Raw genomic sequence first — 17,102 nt, 5'->3', positions numbered from 1 at the left:
AGACACCCCTCGCTCCAACTCTCTCCCCCTCGATTGCTAACCCTCTCCCCTCCACTTTCTACCCTCTCCCTCTCCTACCCTCTCTTCCTGTCTCTCCTACCCTCTCCCTCCTACCCTCTACCCCTCCCTCCTACACTCTTCCCACCCATCTAATCTCCTATCCTCTCCCCCCTCTCGCACCGTCTCCTACCCTATTCCTCCCTCTCTCTCCCCCCTTTTCTATCCTCTTCCCCGCTCTCTCCTACCATCCTCTACCCTCTTCCCCCTTTCCTACCCTCTTCCCCCCTCTCTCCTACCATCCTCTACCCTCTTCCCCCCTCCTACCCTCTCCCCCTCTTTTACCCTCTTCCCGTCTCCTACCCTCTTCCCCCTCCCCCTCTCTCCTACCCTCTCCTCCTCTCTCCTACCCTCTCCTCCTCTCTCCCCCTCTCTCCTACCCTCTCCTCCTCTCTCCTACCCTCTTCCCCCTCCCTCTCCCTCCTACCCGCTCATACCCTCTCCCCCTCTCTCCTACCCTCTCCTCCTCTCTCCTACCCTCTCCTCCTCTCTCCTACCCTCTCCTCCTCCCCCTCTCTCCTACCCTCTCCTCCTCCCACTCTCTCCTACCCTCTCCTCCTCTCTCCTACCCTCTCCTCCTCTCTCCTACCCTCTCCCCCTCTCTCCTACCCTCTCCTCCTCTCTCCTACCCTCTCCCCCTCTCTCCTACCCTCTCCTCCTCTCTCCTACCCTCTCCTACCCTCTCCTCCTCTCTCCTACCCTCTCCTCCTCTCTCCTACCCTCTCCTACCCTCTCCTCCTCTCTTCTACCCTCTTCTCCTCTCTCCTACCCTCTCCTACCCTCTCCTCCTCTCTCCTACCCTCTCCCCCTCTCTCCTACCCTCTCCTCCTCTCTCCTACCCTCTCCTACCCTCTCCTACCCTCAAATGACTTGTGTCACAGTAGATGTCCTAACTAACTTGCCAAAACTATACTTATTAAACAATACATTTGTGTAGTGGAAAATGAGTTGTAATGATTCTAAGTAATAATGTAGTATGTAAACTTCCGAATGCAACTAAGTTTTCAGACCCTTTACTCAGTACTTCGTTGAAGCACAATTAGCAGCGATTAGAGCCTTGAGTCTTCTTGGGTGTGACACTACAAGCTTGGCACACCTGTATTTGGATGAGTTTCTCCCATTCTTCTCTGCAGATCCTTCAAGCTCTGTCAGGTTGGATGGGGAGCGTCGCTGCACAGCTATTTTCAGGTCTCTCCAGAGATGTTCAATCGGGTTCATGTCTGGTCTCTGGCTGGGACACTCAAAGACATTCAGAGACTTGTCCCGAAGCCACTCCTGCCTTGTCTTGGCAGTGTGCCCCAGTCTGAGGTCCTGAGTGCTCTGGAGCAGGTTTTCGTCAAGGATCTCTCTGTACTTTGCTCCGTTCATCTTTCCCTCGATCCTGACAAGTCTTCCAGTCCCTGCCACTGAAAAACATCCCACAGCATGATGCTGCCACCACCATGCTTCACCGTAGGGATGGTGCCAGGTTTCCTCCACATGTGACGCTTAGCATTCAGGCCAAAGAGTTCAATATTGTTCTCATCAGATCAGAGAATCCAGTTTTTCATGGTCTGAGAGACCTTCAGGTGCCTTTTGGAAAACTCCAAGCAGGCTGTCATGTGCCTTTTACTCAGGAGTGGCTGCCCACTCTACCATAAAGGCCTAATTGGTGGAATGCTGCAGAGATGGTTGTCCTTCTGGAAGGTTCTCCCATCTCCACAGATTAATTCTGGACTGGAGTTCTATCAGAGTGCCAATCAGGTTCTTAGTCACCTCCCTGACCAAGATCCTTCTCCCCCGATGGCTCAGTTTGCTGTGATGCCAACTCTAGGAAGAATCTTGGTGGTTCCAAACTTGTTCCATTTAAGAATGATGGAGGCCATTGTGTTCTTAGGGACCTTCAATGCTGCAGACACTTTGTGGTACCCTTCCCCATATCTGTGCCTCGTCTCAATCCTGTATCGGAGCTCTACGGATAATTCCTTCGACCTGATGGCTTGGATTCTGCTCTGACATGCACTGTCAACTGTTGGACCTTATATAGACAGGTGTGCCTTTCCAAATCATGTCCAATCAATTGAATTTACCACAGGTGGACTCCAATGAAGTTGTAGAAACATCTCAAGGATGATCAACGGAAACAGGATGTACCTGAGCTCAATTTCGAGTTTCATAGCAAAGAGTCTGAAAACTGTAAATAAGGATTTTCTGTTTTTATTATTTTAATACAAAATGTGGTGAAGGTCAAGGGGTCTGAATACTTTCTGAATGCACAGTATTCCTCTTTATGGGTTCTGATCCTATGTATTCAGCTTTATGGGTTCTGATCCTATGTATTCCTCTTTATGGGTTCTGATCCTATGTATTCAACTTTATGGGTTCTGATCCTATGTATTCAACTTTATGGGTTCTGATCCTATGTATTCAACTTTAAGGGTTCTGATCCTATGTATTCAACTTTATGGGTTCTGATCCTATTTATTCAACTTTAAGGGTTCTGATCCTATGTATTCAACTTTATGGGTTCTGATCCTATGTATTCAACTTTATGGGTTCTGACCCGATGTATTCAACTTTATGGGTTCTGATCCTATGTATTCAACTTTATGGGTTCTGATCCTATTTATTCAACTTTAAGGGTATCTAATTCTATAGAGTTAGGGTTATTATGTATTGTATACCACAAGAGGGAGTCCTCTGTCCTCACCTGGGAAATGAGGTTATAGATACTACTTAACTCTGTGCCATTATGGGTCACCCTGACTCAAAGGGTATATCAGTTGCCCCCCACGGGAAGCTGCTGAGGGAAGGACGACTCATAATAATGGCCGGAACGAAGCTTAAGGAATGGCATCAAACACATGGAACCCAGGTATTTGATGCCATTCCACATTACTCCGCTCCAGGCTTTTTCACGAGCCCTTCCTCCACCAATGATGATGCCACCAACCTCCTGTGGTTGCACCACATTATACTACTAATATGGCACTATTCATTTAGGTGGGAAGATGCTGTTATGTCCTTCAACAAGTCACTGACTCTTATTTCTCATCTAAAGTAAGGTACTGTACATTTGCCAGATAGCATCAACATAAACATCAACACACAAACAGTAAAAGTAGTACAACAATAGGAATGACAACAACAATATAATCAACAAAACAATAGCAAATATAATGTGTAGTTATAACAATCTTATTACTATATAATTATGATTATGAATATAATTATTATACTGTTATGAGACTATTATGCTATATGACATTCAATTGTAAAGAAAAATATTTTGAGTAACCTAAAATTACCTGTGTTTCCTATTACTGAGTATCCTACTTAGTAATAATTAGAAATACCAATAACAATACAAAAAATATATATATATTTCAAGGTGTGTTTGAGTGTCTCGATCAGTTTAATTGAGGTATATCAGCTTTATACGGATGTCTGTGCTGAGTGGCCACATCAGTCAGTCAGTGGCTGGTAATGTGTATGTGAATGCTATGGACACAAATGCAACGTCCTGCCTTTCCACAGCGCCGATACCGGAGTCATGATCTGCCGTTTGTTCGAGAGGACGCGTCCTCCGTTTTGAACCCTAAAGTCTAAACGTGAAAACCTCGTATGGTTTTATCACCGTTGTCGAGAAAAAAAAACACCCTGAAATTGCACCAGAACCGGCTAGGGTTTTTTAAACCCGGGAGGAACCGTGCGCAGTGCTAAAAAAATAAGAAAAGAAGGAGCAAATCGGTTGCAGCCTCTTCGGTGGGGAAATGTCGGTTTGGCCGTCACTCCTGACACCACATCGGCCTCCTCAGATACCAACGAAAATGGGGTAAGAAAAGCGACATCTTCCTCTTGAACGATGTCATGGCATTACTACCTAGCAGTCATTATAGGGAACATTTTGTTAACGCTCGACATCATATATACCAAAGCAATAACACACGCCAAAACCAAATTAAACTAGCAAGCTAGTTACGAACCAGTTCCAACAAATGGATTAACGTGTAGATGGATGTGTGTTTTGTCACCATCGCACCGAGACCCACGGTAACGTTACCTTGCTACATGCTAACTGGCTAACTATAGCACAGCACAACGCAGCTTGCTACATGCTAACTGGCTAACTATAGCACAGCACAACGCAGCTTGCTACATGCTAACTGGCTAACTATAGCACAGCACAACGCAGCTTGCTACATGCTAACTGGCTAACTATAGCACAGTGCATCTTGCTACATGCTAACTGGCTAACTATAGCACACCACAGCGCAGCTTCCTACATGCTAACTGGCTAGCTATAGCACAGTGCATTTTGCTACATGCTAACTATAGCACAGCTTGCTACATGCTAACTGGCTAACTGTAGCACAGCGCAGTGACTGTGTTAATAACATTCAGGTTGAACTCAGGCCCAGCAATAATATATTAATATTAACTCTAGCCAGACAAAGTTAACTATATAACGATTCATGTTTATGTACGCTTGTGGATCCATTAACCGGACAACGTTAGTTAGCTAACGTTACATTCCTAGACAGATGCACGACTTTTTTAACAAGAATGAAAACTATTAAAGCTAGCTAACAGTTAGGCTAGCTACAATGTCTGAGGACCGTCAAATAGCAGTCGGTGGACACGTTAATATTTCTTGGCGAGCTGGTTTAGCCTGATACAAGTACTCTGCGTGATTATCAAACGAGCAGTACACTTTAACGTATGAAATACCTAACGTTAGGTACATAACTAATGTATGTATTTCGGGGCATATATATTTATACAGCTAACTTGCCCTAACGTGACTATCAGCTGTGAAAAGTAGTTAGCTAACTGCAGTTTGGCCAGGTCCATAGCATGCCTACACCATTTCACAGTGAAATGCTGAATACAACAGGTGTAGTAGACCTTACAGTGAAATGCTGAATACAACAGGTGTAGTAGACCTTACAGTGAAATGCTGAATACAACAGGTGTAGTAGACCTCACAGTGAAATGCTGAATACAACAGGTGTAGGTAGACCTTACTGTGAAATGCTGAATACAACAGGTGTAGGTAGACCTTACTGTGAAATGCTGAATACAACAGGTGTAGTAGACCTTACAGTGAAATGCTGAATACAACAGGTGTAGTAGACCTTACAGTGAAATGCTGAATACAACAGGTGTAGTAGACCTTACTGTGAAATGCTGAATACAACAGGTGTAGTAGACCTCACGGTGACATGCTGAATACAACAGGTGTAGGTAGACCTCACAGTGAAATGCTGAATACAACAGGTGTAGTAGACCTCACAGTGAAATGCTGAATACAACAGGTGTAGTAGACCTCACAGTGAAATGCTGAATACAACAGGTGTAGTAGACCTCACGGTGAAATGCTGAATACAACAGGTGTAGTAGACCTCACGGTGAAATGCTGAATACAACAGGTGTAGGTAGACCTCAGTGAAATGCTGAATACAACAGGTGTAGTAGACCTCACAGTGAAATGCTGAATACAACAGGTGTAGTAGACCTCACAGTGAAATGCTGAATACAACAGGTGTAGTAGACCTTACAGTGAAATGCTGAATACAACAGGTGTAGGTAGACCTTACTGTGAAATGCTGAATACAACAGGTGTAGGTAGACCTTACTGTGAAATGCTGAATACAACAGGTGTAGGTAGACCTTACTGTGAAATGCTGAATACAACAGGTGTAGGTAGACCTTACTGTGAAATGCTGAATACAACAGGTGTAGGTAGACCTTACTGTGAAATGCTGAATACAACAGGTGTAGGTAGACCTCACAGTGAAATGCTGAATACAACAGGTGTAGGTAGACCTTACTGTGAAATGCTGAATACAACAGGTGTAGTAGACCTCACAGTGAAATGCTGAATACAACAGGTGTTGTAGACCTTACAGTGAAATGCTGAATACAACAGGTGTAGTAGACCTTATAGTGAAATGCTGAATACAACAGGTGTAGTAGACCTTACAGTGAAATGCTGAATACAACAGGTGTAGTAGACCTCACAGTGAAATGCTGAATACAACAGGTGTAGTAGACCTCACAGTGAAATGCTGAATACAACAGGTGTAGTAGACCTTACAGTGAAATGCTGAATACAACAGGTGTAGGTAGACCTTACAGTGAAATGCTGAATACAACAGGTGTAGGTAGACCTTACTGTGAAATGCTGAATACAACAGGTGTAGGTAGACCTTACTGTGAAATGCTGAATACAACAGGTGTAGGTAGACCTTACTGTGAAATGCTGAATACAACAGGTGTAGTAGACCTTACTGTGAAATGCTGAATACAACAGGTGTAGTAGACCTCACAGTGAAATGCTGAATACAACAGGTGTAGGTAGACCTTACTGTGAAATGCTGAATACAACAGGTGTAGGTAGACCTTACTGTGAAATGCTGAATACAACAGGTGTAGGTAGACCTTACTGTGAAATGCTGAATACAACAGGTGTAGGTAGACCTTACTGTGAAATGCTGAATACAACAGGTGTAGGTAGACCTTACTGTGAAATGCTGAATACAACAGGTGTAGGTAGACCTTACTGTGAAATGCTGAATACAACAGGTGTAGGTAGACCTTACTGTGAAATGCTGAATACAACAGGTGTAGTAGACCTCACAGTGAAATGCTGAATACAACAGGTGTAGGTAGACCTTACTGTGAAATGCTGAATACAACAGGTGTAGGTAGACCTTACTGTGAAATGCTGAATACAACTGGTGTAGGTAGACCTTACTGTGAAATGCTGAATACAACAGGTGTAGGTAGACCTTACTGTGAAATGCTGAATACAACAGGTGTAGGTAGACCTTACTGTGAAATGCTGAATACAACAGGTGTAGGTAGACCTTACTGTGAAATGCTGAATACAACAGGTGTAGTAGACCTCACAGTGAAATGCTGAATACAACAGGTGTAGGTAGACCTTACTGTGAAATGCTGAATACAACAGGTGTAGGTAGACCTTACTGTGAAATGCTGAATACAACAGGTGTAGGTAGACCTTACTGTGAAATGCTGAATACAACAGGTGTAGGTAGACCTTACTGTGAAATGCTGAATACAACAGGTGTAGTAGACCTCACAGTGAAATGCTGAATACAACAGGTGTAGGTAGACCTTACTGTGAAATGCTGAATACAACAGGTGTAGGTAGACCTTATTGTGAAATGCTGAATACAACAGGTGTAGGTAGACCTTACTGTGAAATGCTGAATACAACAGGTGTAGGTAGACCTTACTGTGAAATGCTGAATACAACAGGTGTAGGAAACCTCACAGTGAAATGCTGAATACAACAGGTGTAGTAGACCTCACAGTGAAATGCTGAATACAACAGGTGTAGTAGACCTCACGGTGAAATGCTGAATACAACAGGTGTAGGTAGACCTTACTGTGAAATGCTGAATACAACAGGTGTAGGTAGACCTTACTGTGAAATGCTGAATACAACAGGTGTAGGTAGACCTTACTGTGAAATGCTGAATACAACAGGTGTAGGTAGACCTTACTGTGAAATGCTGAATACAACAGGTGTAGGAAACCTCACAGTGAAATGCTGAATACAACAGGTGTAGTAGACCTCACAGTGAAATGCTGAATACAACAGGTGTAGTAGACCTCACGGTGAAATGCTGAATACAACAGGTGTAGGTAGACCTTACTGTGAAATGCTGAATACAACAGGTGTAGTAGACCTCACAGTGAAATGCTGAATACAACAGGTGTAGTAGACCTTACTGTGAAATGCTGAATACAACAGGTGTAGGTAGACCTTACTGTGAAATGCTGAATACAACAGGTGTAGTAGACCTCACAGTGAAATGCTGAATACAACAGGTGTAGGTAGACCTTACTGTGAAATGCTGAATACAACAGGTGTAGTAGACCTCACTGTGAAATGCTGAATACAACAGGTGTAGGTAGACCTCACGGTGAAATGCTGAATACAACAGGTGTAGGTAGACCTTACTGTGAAATGCTGAATACAACAGGTGTAGTAGACCTCACAGTGAAATGCTGAATACAACAGGTGTAGGTAGACCTTACTGTGAAATGCTGAATACAACAGGTGTAGTAGACCTCACAGTGAAATGCTGAATACAACAGGTGTAGTAGACCTTACTGTGAAATGCTGAATACAACAGGTGTAGTAGACCTCACAGTGAAATGCTGAATACAACAGGTGTAGTAGACCTTACTGTGAAATGCTGAATACAACAGGTGTAGGTAGACCTTACTGTGAAATGCTGAATACAACAGGTGTAGTAGACCTTACTGTGAAATGCTGAATACAACAGGTGTAGGTAGACCTTACTGTGAAATGCTGAATACAACAGGTGTAGTAGACCTTACAGTGAAATGCTGAATACAACAGGTGTAGTAGACCTTACTGTGAAATGCTGAATACAACAGGTGTAGACCTCACAGTGAAATGCTGAATACAACAGGTGTAGGTAGACCTTACTGTGAAATGCTGAATACAACAGGTGTAGGTAGACCTTACTGTGAAATGCTGAATACAACAGGTGTAGGTAGACCTTACTGTGAAATGCTGAATACAACAGGTGTAGTAGACCTCACAGTGAAATGCTGAATACAACAGGTGTAGTAGACCTTACAGTGAAATGCTGAATACAACAGGTGTAGTAGACCTCACTGTGAAATGCTGAATACAACAGGTGTAGTAGACCTCACGGTGAAATGCTGAATACAACAGGTGTAGTAGACCTCACGGTGAAATGCTGAATACAACAGGTGTAGGTAGACCTCACAGTGAAATGCTGAATACAACAGGTGTAGTAGACCTCACAGTGAAATGCTGAATACAACAGGTGTAGTAGACCTTACAGTGAAATGCTGAATACAACAGGTGTAGTAGACCTCACAGTGAAATGCTGAATACAACAGGTGTAGTAGACCTCACGGTGAAATGCTGAATACAACAGGTGTAGGTAGACCTTACTGTGAAATGCTGAATACAACAGGTGTAGGTAGACCTCACAGTGAAATGCTGAATACAACAGGTGTAGTAGACCTTACAGTGAAATGCTGAATACAACAGGTGTAGTAGACCTCACAGTGAAATGCTGAATACAACAGGTGTAGTAGACCTCACGGTGAAATGCTGAATACAACAGGTGTAGGTAGACCTCACGGTGAAATGCTGAATACAACAGGTGTAGGTAGACCTCACGGTGAAATGCTGAATACAACAGGTGTAGTAGACCTTACAGTGAAATGCTGAATACAACAGGTGTAGTAGACCTCACGGTGAAATGCTGAATACAACAGGTGTAGTAGACCTCACAGTGAAATGCTGAATACAACAGGTGTAGTAGACCTCACAGTGAAATGCTGAATACAACAGGTGTAGGTAGACCTCACGGTGAAATGCTGAATACAACAGGTGTAGGTAGACCTCAGTGAAATGCTGAATACAACAGGTGTAGTAGACCTCACAGTGAAATGCTGAATACAACAGGTGTAGTAGACCTTACAGTGAAATGCTGAATACAACAGGTGTAAGTAGACCTCACAGTGAAATGCTGAATACAACAGGTGTAGGTAGACCTTACTGTGAAATGCTGAATACAACAGGTGTAGTAGACCTCACAGTGAAATGCTGAATACAACAGGTGTAGGTAGACCTCACGGTGAAATGCTGAATACAACAGGTGTAGGTAGACCTCACGGTGAAATGCTGAATACAACAGGTGTAGGTAGACCTCACGGTGAAATGCTGAATACAACAGGTGTAGTAGACCTTACAGTGAAATGCTGAATACAACAGGTGTAGGTAGACCTCACGGTGAAATGCTGAATACAACAGGTGTAGGTAGACCTCACGGTGAAATGCTGAATACAACAGGTGTAGGTAGACCTCACGGTGAAATGCTGAATACAACAGGTGTAGTAGACCTCACAGTGAAATGCTGAATACAACAGGTGTAGGTAGACCTCACGGTGAAATGCTGAATACAACAGGTGTAGGTAGACCTCACAGTGAAATGCTGAATACAACAGGTGTAGGTAGACCTCACGGTGAAATGCTGAATACAACAGGTGTAGGTAGACCTTACAGTGAAATGCTGAATACAACAGGTGTAGTAGACCTCACAGTGAAATGCTGAATACAACAGGTGTAGGTAGACCTCACGGTGAAATGCTGAATACAACAGGTGTAGGTAGACCTCACAGTGAAATGCTGAATACAACAGGTGTAGGTAGACCTCACGGTGAAATGCTGAATACAACAGTTGTAGGTAGACCTTACTGTGAAATGCTGAATACAACAGGTGTAGGTAGACCTCACGGTGAAATGCTGAATACAACAGGTGTAGTAGACCTCACGGTGAAATGCTGAATACAACAGGTGTAGTAGACCTCACAGTGAAATGCTGACTACAACAGGTGTAGTAGACCTCACGGTGAAATGCTGAATACAACAGGTGTAGTAGACCTCACAGTGAAATGCTGAATACAACAGGTGTAGTAGACCTCACAGTGAAATGCTGAATACAACAGGTGTAGTAGACCTCACAGTGAAATGCTGAATACAACAGGTGTAGTAGACCTTACTGTGAAATGCTGAATACAACAGGTGTAGGTAGACCTCACAGTGAAATGCTGAATACAACAGGTGTAGGTAGACCTCACGGTGAAATGCTTACTTACAAGCCTTTAACCAACAATGCAGTTCTATAAATGGAGTTAATGAAATATTCACTAAATAAACAAAAGTTTTAAAAAATATATAAAATCAATCAAAAACACAGTACATTTACATAACAATAACGAGGCTATATACGGGGGTATCTGTACCGAGTCAATGTCCAGGGTACAGGTTAGTCAAGGTGAAGTGACTATACATAGATGATAAACAGTGAGTAGCAGCAGTGAGTCAATGTGGAGGCTATATACAGGGGGTACCGGTACAGAGTCAATGTGGAGGCTATATACAGGGGGTACCGGTACAGAGTCAATGTGGAGGCTATATACAGGTTAGTTGAGGTAATTTGTACAGTAGGTAAGGGGGAAGTGACTATACATAGATGATAAACAGTGAGTAGCAGCAGTGTAAAAACAAAGGGGGGTCAATGTAAATAGGTGGCCATTTGATTAATTGTTCAGCAGTCTTCTGGCTTGAGGGTAGATGTTTTTAAGGAGCCTTTTGGTCCTAGACTTGGTGCGCCGTGCTGGTAGCAGAGAGAACAGTCTATCATTTGGGTCTTTGACATTTTTTGGGGGGCCTTCCTCAGACACTGCCTAGTATAGAGGTCCTGGATGGCAGGAAGCTTGGCCCCAGTGATGTACCATGAGCAGTTGCCGTACCAGGCGATGATGCAACCGGTCACGATGGTGCCGTTGTAGAACCTTATTGAGGATCTGAGGGCCCATGCCAAATCTTTTCAGTCTCACCAGGGGGGAAAAGTGTTCACGAATGATTTGGTGTGTTCATGCAAGAAGTGACTGACTGAGGTCTTGAAGATATATCTACTAGATGGTGAACGATGCATTGACCAAACTGCTCCACAACGTTTTCCCCAACTTTGCTACCAAATGTATTTATATAGCCCTGATATCTCAAAGTGCTGTAGAGAAACCCAACCTAAAACCCCAAACATCAAGCAAGGCAGGTGTAGAAGCACAGTGGCTAGGAAAAAACTCCCTAGAAAGGCCAAAACCTAAGAAGAAACCTAGAGTGGCCAGTCCTCTTCTGGCTGTGCCGGGTAGAGAGGAACCAGGCTATGAGGGGTGGCCAGTCCTCTTCTGGCTGTGCCGGGTAGAGAGGAACCAGGCTATGAGGGGTGGCCAGTCCTCTTCTGGCTGTGCCGGGTAGAGAGGAACCAGGCTATGAGGGGTGGCCAGTCCTCTTCTGGCTGTGCCGGGTAGAGAGGAACCAGGCTATGAGGGGTGGCCAGTCCTCTTCTGGCTGTGCCGGGTAGAGAGGAACCAGGCTATGAGGGGTAGCCAGTCCTCTTCTGGCTGTGCCGGGTGGAGATTATAACAGAACATGGCCAAGATGTTCAAATTTTCATAGATGACCAGCATGGTCACACTTCCTTTCTTTCATTATGGCCTCAGTGATATGCATGCGTCTTACCAACCAGATTAACAGTCACAAATGTTATGTCACATGCTTCGTAAACAACAGGTGTAGACTAATGCTTAATTACAGGTCATTTTCCAACAATGAACATTTAAAGATAATGATTAAAAATAGTGACACAAGGAATACACAGTGAATAAACCGGCACTGTAAATATCAACTAACTAGTGTTGACTGGCATGGCTACTACAGGTGTAATGTTAACTACTAACTAGTGTTGACTGGCATGGCTAACACAGGTGTAATGTTAACTACTAACTAGTGTTGACTGGCATGGCTAACACAGGTGTAATGTTAACTACTAACTAGTGTTGACTGGCATGGCTAACACAGGTGTAATGTTAACTACTAACTAGTGTTGACTGGCATGGCTAACACAGGTGTAATATCGTAGTAACATCGGTACTATGTAGTAATAACAAAGTAGTGCTCAGCACTACAGTAAATGTGGTTTGATTTGGGACACATCATATGTGGATAGTCCAGTGCATTGGTGTGTTGTCCCCCCCCAGTCTTTGTTGTGAACACTGACCCAGTCAGTTTTGTCCATATTAAGCCTAACAAAGGAGACGTTAAGTATGGTGTGATAGCAGACGGCTGCACTGTGAGCCTGTGGTACTGTAGCAGTCTTTCCGTCACTCGGTCTGTGCAGTGCGATATCCTAGACCTATATTTAGCCGGACGTAGCCTGTAACCTGATCTGAATTGTCTTTGAGGGCTATAGAGCAGGCAAAGCAGACCTATCACACCTTTTGTCATTTTAAAAATAGCCTCGCTAACCCACGTCGTGTCGAACTGAGTTGTCCTCTTGAGGATCCCTATCTAATCCATAGAATTCAATCTACTGTGTTTTATAAAGCCTTTTGTGTGTGTGTGCTAGTTGTCACAAAGTGCTTTACAGATACCTGGCCTGAACCATAAAGAGCAAGCAATGCAGAGGCACAGTGGATAGGAACCAATCATTAGGCAGAAAAAAACACAGATAATCTGACTGCCGATAGATGCTTATCACAGTAGGAGGATGTTCCTTCTCTTGCTAGAACAAAAGACGTACCTGCTGCGTACCGACGAGCCTGCGGTTTCTACTTGCTCCTCAGTGGCCGACAACTTGACTTAGAGCCAATCGGAGAGCACGAACCTCCACGTGGGGGAGCCGACAGGAGTGACAACAAAAAGGAACAAAGATTTTGTTCTAGCTATCGAATTACATGCTAACGTTAACTAGCTAGCTAAAACAAAACTGGCTAAGGGCTGACACTGGCAGAATGGGATTATGGATAGTAAGTTTAATTTAAAAGAAATTACATTCTTGCTAGCAGACCATCTGGCATGTAGCAACATGGGCATTCTACAACAATAGCAACATTAGTGCAGCTAGCTAGTTAGCAAACATTGGATACCTACAGAGCAAAATCCACAGGGACTAGCATTGCCAAACCAGTCTTAAGAATGCAACGCTACTACCACCTTCTAGTTCAGGGTATTTTTAACTACACCGACGGCTTCGAAATCTGTGCGGCGTCAACAGAAAAGAGAGACTCTGTTTAGAGGTGCTAAGTACTCTTGGTAAGCAAACGTTTGACAATCCTACTGATGTGTGGAACCCATTAGATGGAACCGACAGAGAAACTAGGCGTGGCCAGTCCACTGTAAAGGGAACAGGATTAGACAGAAGGAACCCACAGAGAAACCAGGCGTGGCCAGTCCACTGTAAAGGGAACAGGATTAGGTTAGACAGAAGGAACCTACAGAGAAACCAGGCGTGGCCAGTCCACTGTAAAGGGAACAGGATTAGACAGAAGGAACCCACAGAGAAACCAGGCGTGGCCAGTCCACTGTAAAGGGAACAGGATTAGGTTAGACAGAAGGAACCTACAGAGAAACCAGGCGTGGCCAGTCCACTGTAAAGGGAACAGGATTAGGTTAGACAGAAGGAACCTACAGAGAAACCAGGCGTGGCCAGTCCACTGTAAAGGGAACAGGATTAGACAGAAGGAACCTACAGAGAAACCAGGCGTGGCCAGTTCACTGTAAAGGGAACAGGATTAGACAGAAGGAACCTACAGAGAAACCAGGCGTGGCCAGTTCACTGTAAAGGGAACAGGATTAGGTTAGACAGAAGGAACCTACAGAGAAACCAGGCGTGGCCAGTCCACTGTAAAGGGAACAGGATTAGGTTAGACAGAAGGAACCTACAGAGAAACCAGGCGTGGCCAGTCCACTGTAAAGGGAACAGGATTAGGTTAGACAGAAGGAACCTACAGAGAAACCAGGCGTGGCCAGTCCACTGTAAAGGGAACAGGATTGGGTTAGACAGAAGGAACCTACAGAGAAACCAGGCGTGGCCAGTCCACTGTAAAGGGAACAGGATTAGGTTAGACAGAAGGAACCTACAGAGAAACCAGGCGTGGCCAGTCCACTGTAAAGGGAACAGGATTAGACAGAAGGAACCTACAGAGAAACCAGGCGTGGCCAGTCCACTGTAAAGGGAACAGGATTAGGTTAGACAGAAGGAACCTACAGAGAAACCAGGCGTGGCCAGTCCACTGTAAAGGGAAGACAGAAGGAACCGACAGAGAAACCAGGCGTGGCCAGTCCACTGTAAAGGGAAGACAGAAGGAACCTACAGAGAAACCAGGCGTGGCCAGTCCACTGTAAAGGGAAGACAGAAGGAACCGACAGAGAATGAGATGATTTGAATAAACGGTTGAACAGGAGTTTTGTACTGTGAAGTAGCTACTAGTAGCATGCCGACACAGTCTCCCTCCCTCCAAGCACGGGCAGATTTGTCGTGTGTCCCAATAATATTTTTTTGCTCTGTGTCTAATTGTTCACTTCTCTTGACTGACTGGTATAACAATAAGGTGGAAACACTCCAATGCTTCTAGGTTTGTGGGAAGACCAATCCAATGCTTTTAGGTTTGTGGAAAGACTAATCCAATGCTTCTAGGTTTGTGGGAAGACCAATCCAATGCTTCTAGGTTTGTGGGAAGACCAATCCAATACTTTTAGGTTTGTGGGAAGACCAATCCAATGCTTTTAGGTTTGTGGGAAGACCAATCCAATGCTTTTAGGTTTGTGGGAAGACCAATCCAATGCTTTTAGGTTTGTGGGAAGACCAATCCAATGCTTTTAGGTTTGTGGGAAGACCAATCCAATGCTTCTAGGTTTGTGGGAAGACCAATCCAATGCTTCTAGGTTTGTGGGAAGACCAATCCAATGCTTTTAGGTTTGTGGGAAGACCAAGCCAATGCTTCTAGGTTTGTGGGAAGACCAATCCAATGCTTTTAAGTTTGTGGGAAGACCAAACCAATGCTTTTAGGTTTGTGGGAAGACCAATCCAATGCTTTTAGGTTTGTGGGAAGACCAATCCAATGCTTTTAGGTTTGTGGGAAGACCAATCCAATGCTTCTAGGTTTGTGGGAAGACCAATCCAATGCTTCTAGGTTTGTGGGAAGACCAATCCAATACTTTTAGGTTTGTGGGAAGACCAATCCAATGCTTTTAGGTTTGTGGGAAGACCAATCCAATGCTTTTAGGTTTGTGGGAAGACCAATCCAATGCTTTTAGGTTTGTGGGAAGACCAATCCAATGCTTTTAGGTTTGTGGGAAGACCAATCCAATGCTTCTAGGTTTGTGGGAAGACCAATCCAATGCTTCTAGGTTTGTGGGAAGACCAATCCAATGCTTTTAGGTTTGTGGGAAGACCAATCCAATGCTTCTAGGTTTGTGGGAAGACCAATCCAATGCTTCTAGGTTGTGGGAAGACCAATCCAATACTTTTTGGTTTGTGGGAAGACTAATCCAATGCTTTTAGGTTTGTGGGAAGACCAATCCAATGCTTTTAGGTTTGTGGGAAGACCAATCCAATGCTTTTAGGTTTGTGGGAAGACCAATCCAATGCTTCTAGGTTTGTGGGAAGACCAAGCCAATGTTTTTAGGTTTGTGGGAAGACCAATCCAATGCTTCTAGGTTTGTGGGAATTAGTGAACAAGTTTACACTTCAGGAGAGATTATTGCGACGCACCCTTGGTATGTTGTTGCTGACAAAGTGTTGCTTATCTGGCTAGGTGATCTGAGACTGGCGTTGGGATGAGTTACAAGCAGCACAGTCAAGGTGAAGCTATGAAAGAATAATGTGATATTGAGAAGGCAGAGGGAGAGGAGACACCACAGTACATGGTTGTAACAGCAGACTTGGATCTATAGGCAAGGCCTTCATCTGCAGTAAACTGGGTTGTTATGAACTCAGAAGGACTTGCTGTATGTAAACACATATTAGCCCATCAGGGTAGGCCTCTTAGTTCTACTTTAGGAGCACCTATCAGGGTAGGCCTCTTAGTTCTACTTTAGGAGCACCTATCAGGGTAGGCCTCTTAGTTCTACTTTAGGAGCACCTATCAGGGTAGGCCTCTTAGTTCTACTTTAGGAGCACCTATCAGGGTAGGCCTCTTAGTTTTACTTTAGGAGCACCTATCAGGGTAGGCCTCTTAGTTCTACTTTAGGAGCACCTATCAGGTTAGGCCTCTTAGTTCTACTTTAGGAGCACCTATCAGGGTAGGCCTCTTAGTTCTACTTTAGGAGCACCTATCAGGGTAGGCCTCTTAGTTCTACTTTAGGAGCACCTATCAGGGTAGGCCTCTTAGTTTACTTTAGGAGCACCTATCAGGGTAGGCCTCTTAGTTCTACTTTAGGAGCACCTATCAGGGTAGGCCTCTTAGTTCTACTTTAGGAGCACCTATCAGGGTAGGCCTCTTAGTTTTACTTTAGGAGCACCTATCAGGGTAGGCCTCTTAGTTCTACTTAGGAGCACCCATCAGGGTAGGCCTCTTAGTTTTACTTTAGGAGCACCTATCAGGGTAGGCCTCTTAGTTCTACTTTAGGAGCACCTATCAGGGTAGGCCTCTTAGTTCTACTTTAGGAGCACCTA

The 17,102-nt window shown here is 44.2% G+C and overlaps 1 protein-coding gene across 3 annotated transcripts in view; it reads left to right on the top strand.

Moving 5' to 3' along the window:
- Window positions 1–3,504: 3,504 nt before the first annotated feature.
- bcl9l (bcl9 like) overlaps window positions 3,505–17,102 on the top strand; it is an 83,319-nt gene continuing 69,721 nt past the window's right edge. The window contains exon 1 of one of the 3 annotated variants that reach the window (XM_031795371.1): window positions 3,505–3,871. The gene's annotated coding sequence lies outside the window, so the exon portion shown is untranslated. The remainder of the gene's footprint in view (window positions 3,872–17,102) is intronic. The other 2 variants (XM_031795372.1, XM_031795373.1) reach the window with 2 other exon arrangements.

The sequence above is a fragment of the Oncorhynchus kisutch genome, linkage group LG18 (genome assembly GCF_002021735.2).
Source record: "Oncorhynchus kisutch isolate 150728-3 linkage group LG18, Okis_V2, whole genome shotgun sequence".
In the NCBI taxonomy this organism is placed as follows: Eukaryota; Metazoa; Chordata; class Actinopteri; order Salmoniformes; family Salmonidae; genus Oncorhynchus; species Oncorhynchus kisutch.
The sequence above is the reverse complement of the archived record's forward strand: the minus strand, read 5'-3'. Positions and strand labels throughout refer to the sequence as shown.